Here is a 19,969-nt window from a genome sequence, read left to right as displayed (position 1 = left end):
CTTTTAGGGCAGATGGTCGGTGCATATGGACTTTGGGGTCATTATAAAGCTGGTCCCAACATCCGTTTGGATGCTTCCTGAGGAACTTTTTTTACCAAAGCACAGCCTAGGTGTCACAGTTGTACATACTTTTGCTCACAGAGATGCTGTGGCCTGGCTAATACAAGAGCAGTTCAGAGAATAAAAGCTTTTTATAAGCATTAATTAATCTTTACATTGAGGTCATTGTTATTAACCCTATTGTATGTGTGGGTCACATTTGTGGTTGCTGCAGTCTCATTCAGCTGACTCCCCTAGGATGGTTCTAGCTTATGGTAGTAGTGATTTTGTCTAGAGATGTTTTAGCTAAAGTCACTAACAGACTGAGGATTGTTAGATATTGGGAATTCCGCTCCTGATTGTGCTTCTAAACCCCCAGAATACTTTCACAGGTGAATCACATGTTCAAAGGAAGCACTCTTGCACAGAGACAAGCCTTGAATATAAAGGCTACTTTTCAGTCATTCTGAAAATTCAATAAATTTACCATTTCATTTGCATTTGACTGACTGGGTTCAACTGATTATTGAATAAAAGGTATGTCCAATTTGACCCTTGATTTCATTGTGGCCTACTGCTTGACAATAAATACTTATTTTTCCAGTGTGACATTCTGTTGTTAATCAAATGAAAGCTATTCATTTCTTCGATTAAATTAGCAGATGTAAGCCAAAGAAACTGCTTTGTAAATTATAAAACAGCCAATCCAAAGTAGTTGCATAAATGGGGAAAATGTTGTGTTTTGCTGGCTTTTAAACAGGTTGGAGATTTGCCTCCTGGTTTCACAAAGCAGCAGGCAAAACCAGTGACTCCAGTTCCAAACAGGATTCTCAGGGTTTGAACAATATGTTATCTTTTCTTGATTCTGAGGCACCAGATGTTTGTGAAGGAGGGAGCACGAAATCCCACTCTATAACCCTGTTATCTAATTCGGGTTGTTACTGTTAGAGATCTTAGGGAAATCCATACATCATCTTTCTATATTAGCAAAGGATACCATGCCAGAGAAAAAGATGCTGGAAATACAAAAGGAGAGGATGAAGAAGTGGGGAGGAGGATGCTCACAGAGCTCTGAAGCTATCTGCTTTCCAAACAAACAAAAAACCCCAAACAAAATCATCGCAAGTGACTGTTTGGAGGCATGTAAGACAAGTTCACAGATGGGTGCCTCTGTAGGAGATGTAGCTTAATCCCTTAGAAGGGCAGTTGTATTGTACTCTAGAAGTATTCTGGACAGTACAGGCTCTCAATTCCCAACAAAAAGGGAGTTAATGGCCTCAAACAGCCTTATGCCAGGCGTTGTGAATGATAGCACTCAGGCTTTTAAAAGGCAGAACATACAGTGTTAGAATCATGAAAGAATACATACATTTGGCATTAAAAGGATGGCATAAATATTTTGAAATGGCTCCTGGCTTTTGGACAGAGAATACCGTAAAACAGTCTCTTTATCTTCACCAGAAAATATATGCTCATTGAAAAACTGCTGGATTGGGAAAAAGTGATTTCCTTGCAGTGTTAGAGCCCCAAAGCCTTGGTAGCAATTTTTCATCATTTTGTTAATTTTCACTAATATGACAAGTATGCTACTAATATGATTGTTCTGTTTAAAAACTAATACCAGTATTAATATGTTACAGTGATGAATTACTAACAATAATCTATCACGAAGGAAAAATAGTGACATAATTAATGCAGTGTTGCTATTGTGCAATAGCAATTTGTTAACTCGATGCAAAGCACTCAAAGAAAACTTTATTTTTCACATTTTCTTCCATAATTGCTTTTACCCACATTTAGAGTGGAAAGATCTGCTCACAAAAAAGCAACTCAGCACCTGGGTCTTTTCTTTTTGGTCCAGTAGATACATGCTCTTAGACTGGCAGATTTAATCTCAACCTTATTTTAGGATCTGTATGTTATCTTTTTAGGCAACAGACTTTTACTGCTGGTTTTTAAGATCTTCTTTCTACTTCCTTGTACAACAGTGCAGCTTATTACACAGCTCTCAGATTGCAACCATTTTATGACTAGGGGATACATTGTCATAGTGCATTGATTAAAATACTCCCAGTCTACACATCACTGTGCTTTTCTACAGACACATTTCAAATGCAGTCTCAGAGAAGGTAAACTAATACAGAATACAGCTTTGCAAAGGAACTCGTTACTTTAGCATAAATACTTAGCCCTCAAATGAGACAAATGGAGGAAAATGTGCATATTCCTTTTATCCGAGCTTCTTTCTGTAGTTACAAAACCTGCAACATTCTTTCAAACTTTGTCTGCAAAATAGCCTTTTACAGTGCCCATTTCCAGAATGAGATACTACATACTCAAGTATTATCTTATTATTACAGGTCTTTGCACACTTTCTCCTACGATCCTTATGTCAGAACCCATCCCTCTACTTACACCCCCATTCAGGCCCGTAAGTTGTCCCCTCCTTAAGATGTACCAACCTTCTCTAAAGCATGCAATAAACATACTGCTGACCACACAGGGAAGAAGTGCAGTCAGTATTTACTCAGTCATGAATCTGCTGCATTTTGGACTCCTTGCTCTCAAGAACAGGACTGCCATTTACTCCATATTTCAACAGTACTATAGGGTCCTCTATGCTTGTGCTCATTACATGGTAGTGTGAAACAATAGCTAATTATAAAATAAATCATTAACTGCTCTGTAAGGTGAGAGGAAATATGATCATGCTGGTCTGGTATGATTTTCTGTAACTTTCCACAGCTGTGAATTACTGTCTGAGAAGCAAGAGGTTGGAAAACGATGGCCAGTCTGTCTGGTGACACACTGTCTCTAACCAGCAGTTACTGAAAGACTAAGGATCCATCATAGGATCCACTTGATCACATATGCATATGCTGCGATAAAAAATATTATCTTAGTTACATTTATTTAATATTACCAGTAGCTCTGCCAAGTTCTAGTGTGCTGGGCACTGTAGTAAAAATATTGAATAATAAAAATCCTGAAGCGAACAAAAGTTTGACTTGGTAGAAACATTTCTTGAGCAGTTACTCAGCTGGACTTACACAATGGAATTCATGTTAGATGAATTACTGCATTTTTTTAAATTGGTGAATAGAGAAAGGAAATTTAAGCTATCCAATGTAATCTAGTTTAATAAAAATCTGCTTGTCATTCTCTCTTCTTTGTAGCTGTGGAGGCCAACACAGCACTGCCTGAATATTCACAAAAATTAATAGCACAAAATAAACAAATTTGTGCAAAACCTATTTTCCCAAGCATAACAAAGACTTTTGCCCTCTTTAAGATCACATGAAAATTGGTTTCACTGTTCAGTGAGCCATATCTAAGAATGCAATAAAAATACCCTTGTGCATCCACAATGCCTAATTTTCACAAAGTTTTCTGCTGAAATAATTAATTTTTAAAAGATTGTAAAGCAACACCTTTATAAAGTCATGTCTCAAATGCTCTGGCGTGTCCCTTTGAAAAGCTAGTGGAATGAAGACAAGATCTGAAATCTGTACAGAATGATGCCACCATTTGGAAACACAACAAAATTATTTCTATCTTCACTCTCATTTAAAAAAAAAAAAAAAAAAAGCCTAAGAGCTGAGTATAGATTAAATATAGTAATTCAAATCTGGCTGAGAAGCTGTGAACTTTTATGCCAAGTTCTAGCCTGAAATGAATTTAAATGTCCACAAGTATAAATTCCACAAAGGGGAGATTGCAATGAAATCCTGGCAGAGAAATAAAAATAGAATCATAAGCAAATAGCATAATCTTTAAGAGGGAAGAGGAGAAAGCAGAAACTAGGAAATATTCTCAACCTTCTGTTTATAAGAACAGGAAAATAGTAGGACAGCAGAGCTGGGGTCTCTGTGAAAATCTAAGTGATGGTGTTTCATTTGGTACATGAAAATCAGGAGTGATGTCAAACTGTAAGGGGTGGCCTGAGAGTTGCCAAGCTATTCCGAGCAACTCCAAGGCCTGCCTGGCAATTCATCTGCTCTGATTGACCAACAGCCATGACCCAATCGACTTCCCAGTATTTTATTGTAAAATAGTTTACAAATAACTGTGCAGTTCTGAAATGGTAACTTGTAACACAACCCCATATTCTTATTGACTGAACGAGTCTGTGCCAGTGTAATACGTATGTATACTCCTTTTTCGTTATTTTTCTCTGTGCGTGCTGTACATAAAGAGAGATCCTTATCCCAAGAACTAACAATGGCTTTACAAGGGATTAGTGGGACTTAGTGGAGGTTTGGGGGTCCAAACTGGTGATCCCTTTGCAGAATGAGGACCTCTGCCAAAGGCAGACACAATAGTTAAGGTACAATAATGCACAAGTCGTCGGTTTATTTTCAAAGCAGAGGCGGTTGGCTATAGGAATGGTGATCATTATTGTACTAACAGTCTCAGGGGAAAATGTATTGGGAACCTGTTTGATGATTGGCATGCTGTCAGTAAGCATTTTATCTTCACTGTATAACACTGTAAGTAAATCACCTTATTTTTCCATATAATGATTTTTTAAATTGTCTTTGTGGTATTGCTCTTTGTACGCATCAGCAGCAAAGATAACTCTTGAAATGCTGCATGTTTTGTAGCATTTGAAGACCTCCTAGAAATGAATGATGGTTAAGTAGTCAGGAGAGAGCAGGAGGCAGTGCTCTTCCTTAATACAAAATGTAACAGAAAAAAAGCCAGGGAGAATTTTCAGAGTCTTTGACACAGTTTCTGAGTGAGGTGGCACCTAAAACTCCTTGAATGCCCCATGGAAGATGTGGGACACCAGGTCCTTCCCAGGTGGCTGATGCGGTCAGCACCCCACCTCAGCCTCCTGCATCCTCCCCAGGGCCCTTCCACGGGAGTCCTGGGAAGCTGTGATCTGATGGGATCAGGTCTATGAAAAGGAATTTATGGACATTGATAAAGTCCACTGAAGTCTTTTCCAGGTAGTAATGACATAGGAAATATTCTGATGTTTCCAAATGGAGAAACTTGCTGTCAAAGTAGGAATGCAAATGAAACAGTTTTTAGTCATGCTAACGCTTTCCGTAAATTTCCTATAACAAAATGATAACTGTATTTCCTGACGGGGAATTCCCGCGTAATAATAACAAGAAGGTCGCTTTCATGTCGCGCTTGAATTTTCAGGAAATGCAGTGAAAAAACTTAAATCTGGAAGTTTCCATCTGTCTCCCCCACAGCGCGCTGCTACCTTCCCGCTGGAGCGGGTGATGCGTTTGGTAAACCCTGCCTTTTCCAGGAGAGCGCCGGGCGAGCGCGGTGCTGCGGCGAGGCGTGCCGCCTTCGCTGCCGCCGGCCAGCCGCTGCCCCGGCCGCGGCCTCTGCCGACACCAACAGCCCCGGCCCCGCCGTGCGCCGGCAGCGGGAGCCTTTGCTGCAGCAGGGAGGAAAAAAACGCAAGCCCCAAACCAGCGGGAATAACTTCCTCTCCTTTGTGCCTCCCATCGCCGCCTCCCCCCCACCCCGTATATATTTATGTATAAATACATATATACATAAATATTTGTAAAAACAGCACTTGTTAAATGCAGCTACTAAATAACAACCCTTTAAAAAAAACAAAACACAACACCCCACACAAGCCATAATGATGATGATGATGATGACGGGAGGGGGGGAAATAAATAAATAAAAGCGAGCGAGAGTCGGCGAGGGAGAGGGAGGCAGGTTCAATTATCTAAACAAAGAAATCATGGCGGAGTGTTTACATTTGGCAGCCCAAAGACTGTTGGATTACGGAACCCCCCCTAAACCCAACCGGCTCCCCCCGGCCCCCCGCAGTAGCTGCTTGCCGGAGCCCGCCCGCTAACACCTCGTCGCGGCCCGGGTAAGTGCGGAGCTTGCGGCGGCCGGACCCGCGCCCCAGCCCTCCCCGGGCAGGCGGTGGGGCGGGGGCCGAGCCGGCTTCCCCCGCCCGGTACCGTACCGTGCCGTGCCGTGCCGTGCCGTGTGTGTGTGTGTGTGTGTGTGTCTGTGCGTGTCTGTTTGTGTCGCGGGGGTGGGGGGGGGGAACACACGCTGCCGCGCTGCGCCGGGCTGGGGCAGCCTGGCCCCGTCCCCGCGGCCGCGGTGCCGCCTCCCCGCCCCGGGGTCACGGCGCCCGGCGCTGACTGGCGGCTCCGCCCCCGCGGCCGGCCCCGCCGCGCCCCCCGCCCGCTCGCCCGCTACCGCGGTGCCCCGCCGGGCGCAGGCGGCTGCCCGGCCAGGGGAGGGGGCACTGTCCTGCTGCCCCTACCCGTTTGCGGGGCTCCGCTCCTGGGGAGCGAGAGGCCCCGAAATGGGCGTCGGGTGGGGGAGAAGGATGGGGGGTCTGGATGCGGCTCCTGCTGCCGGTGTCCGAGCGCCGCATCGCAGGGCGAGCATGGGGACCAGAGGAGGCGGTCAGGAGCTGGCAACAGCACTGAGACCCTCTCCCCAAACCACTCTCGCACCCAAGTGCTCTAGCTGCCAAATGTCCTTGTCTCCAAATGTCCTCATCCCCAAATGCCTTTTCCCTGCAAATGCTTTTACCCCAAATGCTTTTACCGTCAAGCACCCTCAGCCTCAAACACCTTCACCTTCAAGGGTCCTTGCCTCCAAAAGCCCTTGCTCCCAAACATCTTTGCCCCCAATGCTTTTGTTCCAGTCTCCCTCATTCCAAATACCCTTGCTTCCAGTTTCACCCTGAAACAGCATCACCCCCGATATTCCTTGCACCAAAACACCCTCACTGCTAAACACTTTTCCCCCAAAACCCTCTTGCCCCCAGCCTCCCTCAACCAATTAAGAGGTTTAGCTGCTCTTGGTGTTCCTCAGAACTGCTCCCCCACCCCCAGAAGGCCCTATGAAACAGCCAGAAAGGTGCCTGGGTCCCCCTCCCTCTGCCAACAAGCAGCCCCCAGACTGCTGATCTGACACTGGACCCCCCCATAGGCCCCTGCTGTGAAATGTGGAAATGACCCTTTCAAGCAGACTGCAAGTGTTGCTCCCATGCGTCCATCAAAAAGTCCCCTGGCCCCAGACACATCTCAGTGCTAGAAAGCTGTAAAACTAATTTGGCACCTCTGCCCTCCTGCATCTGGCTAAGGGGCAGTGGCATCCCCTGGTTTTGTGGTACAAACACATGGGCTGTGTGTCCCGCTGCACCGCACTTACCCATATCAGAGTGTTTGGGAGGTGGCAATGTACATGTATTGCTTCCAGGGTTTTGCAGGCTATTTTGTCAGGGTAGAGGCTGGGAGCAAAAGGACCAGCAAACTGACTACTGTGGTGGTAGGACGTAGGGGCTGGGGAAGACAGTTGGCTGGTTCCAGGCTTTTTCTGACACAGTGTTGGAGCCACGTATATTTCTGGGGCTGTGTTCCCACACGTCCCAAATTCAGAGTGCATTGAGCTATGTGAGATTGAGCGAGGTAGAAAAAAATACATCTTTCTCTTCGAACTGCTTGACTTAAAAAGTTTGTGGAGGTCACATTCGTGAATGAAAGAAAAATGCTTGATATTGTAGAGTTATGAGGCACTGTAAATGAAAAAGGGGGTTGGGACTCTGGGAGTTTGAGACATCCACTTTCACACTTGTCCATGCCCCTTCCCAAGGCAGCGGGTTTTACAATTGTTTATCATTGTGATGCTGAGAAGCCCATGTTCGTATCAACATGGTGGTGGTGCATTGAAACAATGAGGAAAACCGAAACATGGAGATGCATATTGGTGCCACTGCTGAGCGTGCTTGTACAAGGACTGCAGGTTTGGTTCTCCGACATGATTGTCTCTTTGCTGGGTCTGTGGGAGCACACAGTGCACTGAGGGACTGTCAAAGTGGCCTGCAAGCGATAGCTATAGCAAAGATCCAGGTCTGTCTACAAACCCGTGGTGGCTGTCTTGCATTGCCAGCTCCCGTGGTGACAAGTTGTGTGACAAAGTTACAAAGCGCAGGTTAGCACTAAGTGTTAAACCATGCAAAATTTTGGCTCTGAAGACACCAGTGAAGAAAATTGTGTTTTCATTGCTCAGAAGGCCATTGCTCAAAATCTCTTGTTTCCTTTCCTCTCTTTACTCTCTCCTCTCTGCAGCTACATTCCCCTACATCCACATTTAGGCCAGGCATTTCTGGGTTTGTACATTCTGTGGATAAAAGGCCTGTTGAGGAAATTCCCCATACACTTCGATTTTTTGCCACTTCCTGCTTGAACTATCAGTCTCTGAAGGTCTGAGGCTGTTTTCTCAAGGAAAGCTCTTAATTTAAGTGGCCTGTTAACTGTTAATTGCTGTTCTGTTCTGGCTATTTACCTGAATATCACGTCAAACCTGCTGTTCTGGTCTGGAGGCTACACTGGTTATCTGCTCTGATCTCTAAACTGCTACTGCTTTCTACTGTGTTATCGAAGACCAAGGTAATATTTCTTTTCTTCATGCAAACTGACATTTCCTTAGATTTAAGGATTTTGTTGAGCAAGCTGTCCCACTTGAAACTGCTTATACAATAATCTCAATTTTATGTCTGGTTAAAAATAGGCTTCCCTGAGACTTAATATTCAAAGAATTTTGTTGTTTCTGGTTCTTTAGTATGGATGTGTTTAGAAGAGGAAAACATTTAAAGCTGGGCAAAACAATGAGGAGTGGATAGGTAGGCAGTTAACAGAGTTAGGTAGAAACCTGTGTTTATCAAACTACAAACATTGGTATGTTCAGTGTAAGCAAAGCTGGAACTTTTAATGTATTCTTACCAGGCTGATGGGAAGTTTGGAGAAGGTCATGTTAACTCCAGGGTTGTCCTGAGATCCGTGCAGTTAATGCAACACTGCCCTAGAAACAATTTCTTTCATTTGCTTTTTTTAGTAAAGTTAGGTTCTGTTTTCCGATAACTGTGTAAAATCAATGCCATATTTTGGCTGTTTGACTGGGATAGTCACACAGAAATGATAAAAAAATTCTGGCAGAATGGATATAATTTTGTCTGAGAGTGAAGAGAGCATTAAAGGGGCCGGTTCCCTTTTGGTGAGTGTTTGTAGTTTTTTGATTAATGAGAGTTCATTCGGGTATTGAGAGAAGAGACCTCTCAAATGACGCTGAATCTGTTTCCCCAGTATGTAATAGAATGAAACTCTCAGGCTGTCGCTGGACAGTAAGATATTCTGACATGAATATATATTTTGGAGCTCTGCACAAAATGAGGATTTCATGCATAGGCAACACAGTGTGACAAGTCATATCCTGTGTGACCTTGTGCTTACAGTATAAAGTTATGTAATAATATATTCTGCTAAATTAATACACAAAATAGGTAGAACATGCCTCATTTTTATGCTAATAATGATATTTTTCAATTCTAAGCACCTTTTATGCTAAGACCTCAAAGTAAATTACAGGTAGGAGTAAACCAAGCTTCAGAACACTATTGTGAATTTTTGTATTATCATTCAGAGACTACTTGGAAGGTATCTTTAGTAATTACTTAATCTAATTTTCTGTTAATTATTGTCTGATTTGCTTGCTCTCTGATATGTTTTTGCTCCTAATATGTTAACAATAAAATACTATCTTATGAAACTGAAAGAAAACAAATGTTTTCATTTCAGCCACAAGAATGAACAGATCTGTCAAGGCTAAGAGGAAGCATAATACTGACTTTGATCATTCTCAAGGAATTAGCAGAGATTTTGCCAGTAAGATGTGTTTTATATGGCTGGAACATAAAGTAAATTTGGGATGTGTGGTCCATCCTGTGATGTAACTATAGGTGAAAGGCTAATAAGACTTTACAAAGAGGTTAGCTGAGGGAACAAAAGAAACCTAAATTATTTTCTTTAATTCAAATCACAAAGGATAGGATTTCCAAAAGTGCTGATTACTGGCTTAGTTTTACTGTTGTTAATGTCAGTGGTAAAAATGCCATTTACTCCAAAGAGCGTAGATTCAGGCCACTGATGGGTGCTTTAGCAATCCTGTCCTTCATGTTTGTAAAGTGGGAGTTGAATCTTGCATTCCTGATACTCTGACATGTGTTTCTTATAAACTTTACCGCAGGATCTGATTCTCTGTCATACCCCTTTATGTGGAGATAGAGCAGCATTTCTGGGATAAGAATCCAGCTCGTAGTGTTCTTCAGTAGCTTTTTCTCCATTGATGTCAGTGAGGTTGTATGGGCAGTCAATTAGTACAGAATTTACTCTAACTTATTAATGCATATTTACAACCTTAATTCCAGTTTAACAGAATGTTTTGTGGTGGAACATTTACAGAAAAAGCAAGTGGAAAAATTATCACTGCATGTATTAAGCACAAAGAAAGCATCCCTATACTGCTGTGTAGGAGCAACTGACAAAACAGAACATATTACAAGAAACTATCTTTTTCATTAAGTCTGCACAAAATGAGGATTTAACGCATGGGCAGCACAGTCAGTCCCAGCGGTTTAGTGCCCATAATCCCACCTTGAAAATGGCTTCACAATAATAATTACTGCTACAAAATGGACATTGCTTCCAATTTTGGCATGTCTACTTCACACATAACTAATTGCCGACACAGAAGGTACAATCTTATTTTACCAGCCACCTAGTTCCAGAAGTGCAGCTATGCTAAACTTCCCGTAAGATTTCCAGTCTCAAACTGACAACTTTCTGCTTTGCCTTTTTTTGCCACAATAATGCAGAGCATGTGTGGCAGCCACCCTCACTTTGGCATGCTCAAACTATCCCTGGACATTAAGATACTATGACATGAATATATATTTGTGAGCTTTGCACAAAATGAGGATTTCACGCATAAGCAACATAGTGTGACGAGTAGTATCCGGCATGACCTTGCAAATGCAGGCTGGGCTCCTGAATAAACAGCTCCAAAGAGCAAGGAGTATAGCAGATTCTTGGGTTCTGGAAGAAAATCCCATCGTTCGGTTCCAAACCTGCAGCGACTAGCATACAACTCTTCCTACAAGTTCCTAAAACCTACCTGCTTTACACAGGTGGTGAAGTATCCAGAGAACAAAAATTTCCAACTACGTTTAGAAAGGCAGGGTTATTATCACAGAAAATCCATAATCATCAGTGGAACTCATCGCAGAGAGCTGAAAATCCTCTTCATGGCTGGAGATTTCAAAGTGCCTGGGTTCCAGATGTGGAGTGTTGTTTCTCATTTTAACAGGGCCTACATTTGTCACTTGTTTAGGCTGTACTTCCTATCTCCTATACATGTGCTTGTCAGCTTTTTTCTGTTGCTAAATGAACAATAGGTTTGGATGGAACAGTTTTTTCTGCCTTTCAAAAATAAAGTGCAACCTTTTTAAAGTTGAAAATAACATATATGTTACTGATATATATATAGGGAGATAAGAAAGGGTCTTCTCATGCCTCTCTTTCTCCCAGTTTAGAACAATCTGGTGCAATCTGGTGCAATCTGGCCTCTTGTCAGAGCTGGCCTTGATGATAGGCAGCCAGACCCCTGGGTAGGCAGTGGAAGAGGTGCCTGTTGGTGCAGTTAGAGGAGCCCTGGCAAATAATTGGCCATACTAATGTTGCATATAATAAAACCACTATTAATGCAGAGCTAATGACTCATCAGTATGAAGTTTTCTTTAAGGTTATCTTTGCACAGATAGTACTATTGTACATTCTTGTTCAGGGGAACTAAAATGAAATATGATCTTGAAATATGCAAGCATCGTTATTTAGACTATAACAAAGGTGCGTATTATTCAGCATATTTTTGAGTTCTTTGTTGTTTAAAATTTCAGTGGGTTTCACTGGCTGTTTAGGCATAAAACTGAGCCTACAGCTGTGGGCTTGTGGTTAGTTCTGGGCGTGTGGTTAGTTCTGGAGCATAAAGCCCTCTAGAAACAAGACAGGAAAGGATCTCAAGAGACCACCTTTTGTTCTCAAAGGCAGGATAGCTGTGCCATTATTGGTGAAAGTTTGTTCACACCGTTCTTAAAAACCTTCTCCAACAAAGACTTTGCGTTCTTCCTGGGCAACCCATTGACCTAAATCTCCCTTGCCATATTGAATTCGATTACCACTTGTCCCATCTAAATTGGACATAAAGAGGAGACTATTCACTCCTCTTTGTATCTTCATGTATCCAAAGAACATTACTGTGTCCCTGCTAGTCATCTCCTCTTAGGACTAAGCAATCCCAGTTTTTTCTGCTGTTCCTCAGAGGTCAAGTTCCAGATTCCCTCCAGTTAGTCCAGAGCTATCCTGAAGGATTGAGCTGACAGCTGGACTCACTCAGCTCATGCCCTAACGTCTCCCATTAAGATGGAAATTATTTTGTTTTCATCAATACTCTTGTTTAAACATCCTTATGTAGTGTTTTCTATTTAAGTTCAATTCTTAGGGCTTTATTATTACACGAGGCTTGTAGACTATGGAGAAAGTAGCATTAGAAAAAATGAATAATATATATCTTAATATGGCATTATACCTTATTTGTAAAATATTTTTTCTTTTGTGAGTTTTATCTTTCCTCTCTGTCCTTTTCTAGTTGAGTAGATAATTTTAGGTAAATGACAATACCACTCCTATTTCCAATGTGAGGCTAGGATTGTTTGAAGTCTAACACAGTCCCATAATATATATCTGTCCTATATATTTACAAGAATAGGTCATTCTGGTTTTGCTTTTGCTGTGGCCTATTAGGAAAATCATGCCTAAATGTTAGAATTATTGATATATAGGTGCAGACACAGCAGATCCTAGACTCAGTGCATACATTTTGGCCTAAGAACACATTCATTGTGCTTCCAAAAAGCATTCTATAAAGTATAATATATTTGATAACATTCCTTAAATTGTGAAGTCTTTGAGGTTGGGATATTCATAAATGTTTGCAGAGCACCTAGCATTCCTCTCTGACTGGGGCCTATGGGTAGTTTAAAAACATAAATATTTAATGGTAATGGTAATTACCCTTTTTTCAGAATAATAATGTCTTTGAAGGTCCATCTTGGGTGAGTGAAAAACCTCCTTAATAATTTTTTCCCACCACTTTGAAGAATATTCTTTTGTCATTGGAAGCATTTCTGGAATTCATAGTTTTGTACATTGCAAAAATACCACACTTCATAAATTACAGAACTGTATGCTCCAACCTGTCTCCTGTTTAAGATGTAGAGAAATGAAAATGCAAGTGGCACGACTGAGTGTATTCTGTGGATGTTTCTACCTCAGTGTTTTCGTTCAGATCAAGAATGATGTTTGAAAGGGATCATGCCTGCTTCCAGCACTTTGATTCTCACTGTGGAGTGGTCTCCCAAAACCAAAACCGATTTCCTCTTGGATTAACCTACACCAGAAGATATTGTCTAGGAGCACATGTACTGTGCTCCAGCTGCTGGGGAGTATTCCTTCCATGGGACCAGTCCAGATCTAGGCTGTAGTAAACCACCTGAGAAGTATATAATGTAGACATTGGGTCCTTTGCACCATTTTGCTTTACAGATCGTCTCTTGTCTCCATGTCTTATCTGCTAATGTAGACATGGTCCTCAGTTTCAGAGCTGAGACCATTAGGAGATAACCCCCCCAACTGACTGCATTACACTCAGTTCATTGCTTTGCTAAAAATCCCCAAGGAATATTCTGTCAGATACCAAGCCTTAACCACAGTGAACTATACTGTCTTAAAATTGTGAAAGAAATGACAGAAGGGTTTTCTTTTGACTGCATTTATGAATCTTTGTGGGAAAGGCCAATTAATGGAACTATTTGTGGAATTCTCTGCTTGATTTTCATTTGATACCCCTGTGATAAAATACCTAGCAAGGCAAAGGCTTCACTACATGGCATTGCAACCATGCAGAGAGGTACTTTAAGTACCTATGAAAACTTGACAGAATATTGACTATATGGTATCCATTTAAAAATGGCTGTTGTGATGTATTGACAACAGCACTAGCAAATAAATAATACATATTTTTAAAATTTCCGTAATTACATGTTTACCCAATAGGCCAGAACAGCTCTGTCCCAAGGAGCTGTTGCAGTCTGAGTAAATAATACATGTTTCAAAGTCCATAATTACATATTTAAACGATAGACTATCGAGGAAATAATGCACATTTTAAAAAGTCCATAATTACATATTTACATGATAGTCTGTAAATTCTGTAATTACTTATTTACACAATAGACCATAGCAGCTGTTACAGTCTATTATGGTAACTCTCATAGAATTACATTATGGATTTTTTTATAACTTAAAAAATAAGTATATTTAACCAGAAAATTGTATTGTTAGTCTTAAAAAACCCCGCAAACCTCTAAGAAAATATGTGTAAAGGTAAAAATTTAGGGTCATACAGAGATAGAGAAGTTCTTATCCTTTCAGTGATAAATGTCTTTTGTTAGCATGAGGAGCTTGGGAATTTTCATTAATTTCAGAATTTCTTTATTTACATAGCTGAAATATACATATGCAACATTATATGATTATACTTTCCTTATTGTCATGTAGACATTCAATTTGAATAAGCATTTGGGATTCTTAAAATCCTTTGGTTCCTGTTCTGCTCGTATTAAAATCAGTGATAAAACTCACATCAACCCTGGTTTCAGAAATCATTTATATTGAGGACAGCACTTAAGCATGTACTTGAAATCAATGGCACTTAAGCATCTTTTAAAAATAAGCACATACTTAAGGACTCTCATGAATTCTGATGGACCGAAACATATGATTAAATGTTTTCCCGAATTGGGATCCTGTCTTCCATGAAGGCGGAATTGGAACCTTCCACATACATGGCTTATTGGTGGGCCACAGGTTTTTTGATGTTCGTGATCCCCGAGGAAGAGCTTTTTTAGCGTGTTTAACTACAGACGTGCGTGTGTAAGAATCGGTGCTACAGCAAATGCGTTGATGCTTCTTTGTTCTTTGTAGAGATTCATGGATTGAGAATTCATGCAGTGTTTTCCATAGCTCAGCTGCTGAATTTATTCCTCGTGTTAAAGACTAGATCAATACACCTAAATGAGACTTCTGTCCATAATTACTACTAAACAGCAAGGCTAAATCAAGCAAGTCAGAATCTGACATTTAGCTCAGCCGGACCTTATGCATTTAGTAACGAAACAGAGTATGAGAGAAACCTTTGATCTTCACTGTTGGTTTCATTAAAACATTTGAGTTAAGAGAATTTGAACTGTTGGGAGCCCCATTTATAGACATACCTTAAATTTAATCTAATATGCAAGTATGTTTTAACAGTGGTTTGAGGTCAGGCTGTTCAGCTGCACTATATAGGCTGGTCACATATTTTGACTGAAAGCATCAGGTTTTGTCTCCCCTTGGCAATGAACAGTGTAGCACCGAATTTGGTAAAGAAGTATCTATTCAGAAATAAAGAAGCCGTTTTATCAAGTGCAATATGCAGAAGTTGCTTTGCACAAGGAAAGAAAAGCCTCAACAAGATATACTTCTGCTGTTTTTGCCATGGATCTTCCCAGATGTTGTTACTGACACCAGTGCACACATTTGGGTATTTGGTTAAGTGACCTGGAGCTTCAAAGGCCAAAGGGAAAGTCAATACCAATCCTTTGTTATAAGCAGAAAGCTGGCAGAAGAAATGATTAAATAGCAGGAGCCTAATTCTTACCTCTTGCATAATGCTTTTTACCTGTGTAAAATAGATAAACAGCATTACCTAAGTGGTTAGTCTTTGAAACCAGCAAATGGAAACAAGGGATGTAAGGGATTAGAGAACCAAATGTGAAAGCAATAACTTCAGGTTATGTAGGAACCATATTGAAATGGCTTAAATTTAAAAGCATCTTCATTCATTTTTGCGTTCTCCACAACAAATCCTTGCATTTGAGAAGTAAAAAATAGAAGACCTCTCTCTCTTATTGGACAGCCCCATGGCACTCAGTACAATGAGAATAACCAATCCTCTTCATGTAAGTGCTATCTCTGTGAAACTGTCAAGGTCAGTTTCTGTTTCATTTTTCTACTCTGTTTTCCATTAAAAAATATACACATAAACATTTGCTGGTTTTGTAACACTTCCAAGCTTTCCACTTGAGTTAACATACAGGAGTTGTCATCTTTTACATGTGCATCCTAATCCTGTGAGTTATTCAGATTCTTTGAAGGTTTTGCGGATCCTAAGCTTTTCACCAGGTGAATGTTGAGGGTCTTCACTTCTCCCACCCTTTTTTATTTGTATAGCATCCATCCTTGCCAGGCAGGCACGTTATCTGCCAGAAGTTCTGTTCCATGTTAATAAAGATTTTATGTTCATGTAACTGTGGCAGTTCTCTAATAATTCTGACCTCAGGTTGAATACATCCAGAAGTGCACAATATAAATTTACACAAATAAACAAGATGGGTTGCACAATATAAGCTATATAAAAGAAAAGCTTTATTATCATATGCTTTTTGGGCACAAACCAGCTTATTTTATTGTGAAAGATCCCACTGGGGAGCCAGCACAGGGAATATTACATGAAGAAGGCAGGCAGATTCCAGCACATTCTATTTGCCAATAAGCAGTACTTTGCACTTGTAATTTTGTTAATTGTCAGAAGTAATTTAAATTCATCAATTATCAATGAGTAATTCTACCAGCAGTGTTTCTACGAAAAGTTAAAATCCCAACTGGATTAACACAACACTTTTTCCTTCAGAAATAGATAAATTTAGTACTAGAGTAATTTGTCTCACATGGTATTTTGGAATGTTCCTGAAAAATTAGGTGTGAGGCTAAAGTGAGACTTTATTGCCGTCTTCATGTATGCAGCGGGAGAGCGTGTGTGTTTTTGAGAAGACAGAGCCGGACTTTTCTCAGAGGTGCACAGTGAAAGGGGAAGAGGCAACAGACATGAGCTGCAGCAGAGGAAACTCTGATTAGGTATTAGGACGAATTTATCACAGGAGGGCTAGTCAAAAGCTGGAGCAGATTGCCCAGACTGAAATCTCAAACTTTGGCGCTTTTTTTGCACTGGATTCCCGACTAGCTTTTGTAGGTTGCTGTAGATGTAGGACAGGTTTTGGCTGTGGTCCCTCACCATCTTGCCCATATTCTGCAGAGAGCTTTCAGATTAAAATGTGCTGTGCTATATAAAAATAAACTGTTACTGGCTTGTGGTGGTCCTTATTTGTGATAGAAGAGCAAATGATTGCATCACTTGGCAGCAATGATGACAAATACATATTTGTCAGAAATAGTTACTTACTTTATATGCACTTGTTAGTTTTCCTTTATTACTTTTCTTTTATTGTAATGGAACTTGAGGACAGAGACACATTTCTTCCCTGCAGTGCTAACTACAGTAAGAGGTAGAATTATGGAATGTCATCTATGGCTTCTTATAATGATAAATATTTCTGAGACAAAAAATTGTGAAAACCTATATGTATAAATTTCTCTATCCCAGCTATTAGGATGAAGAGTAAAACTACAGCTTACTATTACTAGGGATTTGTCAGCAACTAAGTGACTCCTCACAGGTAGAGAACACCTCCTTCCCCATACCATCTTTTCTGTAGTTTACTTGCTGTTCTTTTAGGATCTTTATGGAAGCAGTGTATCTTTTCTATATGTTTTGCATTTGGTGATGCCAGGTACAACTGAGGAACACCATGAGAAAGGAATGACCATCCTTTAAATGCCTTTTTTCTCGGTCCTTTATACTTTTTGTTAAATTTAAGAATCTGTGAGTAAAATATTGAAATGGCTGGGCTTCTAAAAGAGGGAGTCACATTCAAAAGCACAGGTGGTCAATAAGGCCTATGTTATAGGTGGATAAACTGGGACTCGGGGAAACTAAAGGACTTTCCCATGGTGCCCCTGGGAGGAAGGTAATATAGCTAGCATAGCACAGATGAATTTTGCCTATTTCCTCTCGTGCATTAGTCAAGAAAAAATAGTGCAGATTGGTAAAGATAGTTATTTTCCTTCTGTCTTAAATGTATTTTGAGAGATGAATTTGATGAATTTCAGTGTTCATCAAAGCAAAGGAGCTTTACTGTAGCTCTAACTAGAGTGAGAGACAGTGTGGAAAGGTATTGTGCAAGGAAGCCCTCACAGCTGTATTAATGGACTTCAAACCTGACCTGCCGCACCCCTTCAGTGAACTGTCAGGCCTCTCTAGTTCAAAGAGTATAAAGGGGAATTGGGCTATAGTTAACGGGTTCATCTGGTTTTCTGTTGCATGGAGTCTTGACTCTTTGTTTTAAAGGATGCTGGAAAAATATCAAGCAGAGGACTAATGTGAGGGCTAATATGAGGAGCAGGAAGAATGTCATACGAGGCAAAATGACCGTAGCTAAGAACTTTCCACAGCAGCTGAGCAGAATAGCTGTGGTTGAGTCCCACAGAAATTTAAACAGTTAATTAAAATTATATGTGTAAGAAAGACCAGAAAAAAAAAGAAAGGAAATTTTTGGATACAACAAATACTATTTACATGTAATAAATGTCAACCTTTCTCTTGAATCTTGTTCAATTTCTACTGCTTTTGTTCAAAGGATGTGTATTTTTAAAATGCAGCTGAATAACTTTCTGAAAGCGTAATGCTGAAATAGATCTGGTTTTGGTCTTAATAGTTTTATGGTTATGCACCTAAAATAATAATATCAATAACAAAAAATAGATGCCTTTGGTGGTGGTAGCAGTACATGTTAAGTACTGGTTGTTCATGTTGTTTCAGGAGACGTGTTTGAAATTCAGAATGTCAGACTTTTAGAAGTCAGGTCTTCATATAACCAAAATTATGATTTCCCTAAATTTTCATATCTTATCTTTTGAATACTTGATCTTTACACACACATAGAGAAATGCTTCAGCTGTTGTTCTATAGAAGCCTTGTTGAGTGACTGAAAAATAAAGAAGTCTTGTTCTCAGTGATGATCAGTACATGTAAGTACTGGGTCACTAACACGATTAAGGGCTAGTGGGTTTGGTACCTAATATATTTTTAATATGTTGGAGGATTCTGAGCAAAAAATAAGAAAATGAGTAACTTAGATAAGACCTATTAATATTTACAAGCCCATGTTTTCATAAGCTCCGATGCAGCATCTTTACACAATCACAATGTACTTTTAATGAGTGTTGGTACATTTTCTACACGCCCAAACCAGTTTTGTACAAAAGTAGCCATATATCAAAAATGTGCAAATGACTAGTGACTGGTTTGAGGCTGGTTGAGAATTTGACACGTCTACATCCTTACTATCACACAATTTCACAACTGCATTTATATTCAGTCAGTGGTGTTAACACTTTAACTTTTGTGATAGTTCCTGTAATATTTCTGAATGCTATTATAATAACTTCTCTATCACCTGCACCTTTTAATGATTCATAAATTCCTCGATTTCTATGAACAGCAAACTGTAATGGCACTATAATCAGGACAGCATGCTAAGGTATAGCAGAAACTTCTGCTGCCTGACTACCTCCAGCTTTCCTTCATTGCCTGACTAAATTGTTCAAAATGAGGTTTCCACTACAATTTGGAACAAGGAACTCTTGAGTTCAACACAAATACCAGTGAAGGAGACCATGCTGAAAATTAAAAAGCAAAATAGACAATAACATGTAACAGATTTCAAATAGAGTAAATGCAAGAGCATTCACTATAAAACAGGCATATTATTAGCTGTACCATAATTTCTCTTTTTCCTCTTTCAGTCATTTGGTCCTTTTAACTAACAATTTCCCCTATCTACCACTTACGTCTCACATACACTGCTCACACGTGTTCTGCCACAAGGATACTTTCCAGTAACTTTTTCTGGGATGGTTTAACAGCTTCACTTGAAAACACAAAGGGACTTCTGTGAATCAGGTTGCATGATAAATGCTGGGATTTGGGCACTCCTCTTTGTTTTCCACCTAGCAGGACTAAATCAGTCCCTTAAAACTGCAGTAAGCGAACTATCATAGGCACGGCAGAAATCACAGGTGCTATAATCAGA

At 40.3% G+C, this 19,969-nt stretch overlaps 1 long non-coding RNA gene across 3 annotated transcripts in view; it reads left to right on the top strand.

Annotated features, from left to right (window-relative positions):
• Window positions 1-5,719: 5,719 nt before the first annotated feature.
• Window positions 5,720-19,969, top strand: part of LOC142601188 (uncharacterized) — a 505,408-nt gene continuing 491,158 nt past the window's right edge. For all 3 annotated transcript variants that reach the window (XR_012834820.1, XR_012834819.1, XR_012834818.1), the window contains exon 1: window positions 5,720-5,893. This is a non-coding gene — a long non-coding RNA (uncharacterized LOC142601188). The remainder of the gene's footprint in view (window positions 5,894-19,969) is intronic.

Source organism: Balearica regulorum, chromosome 3 (genome assembly GCF_011004875.1).
Source record: "Balearica regulorum gibbericeps isolate bBalReg1 chromosome 3, bBalReg1.pri, whole genome shotgun sequence".
Taxonomy (NCBI): domain Eukaryota; kingdom Metazoa; phylum Chordata; class Aves; order Gruiformes; family Gruidae; genus Balearica; species Balearica regulorum.
This window is presented reverse-complemented; position numbering and strand designations above follow the sequence as displayed.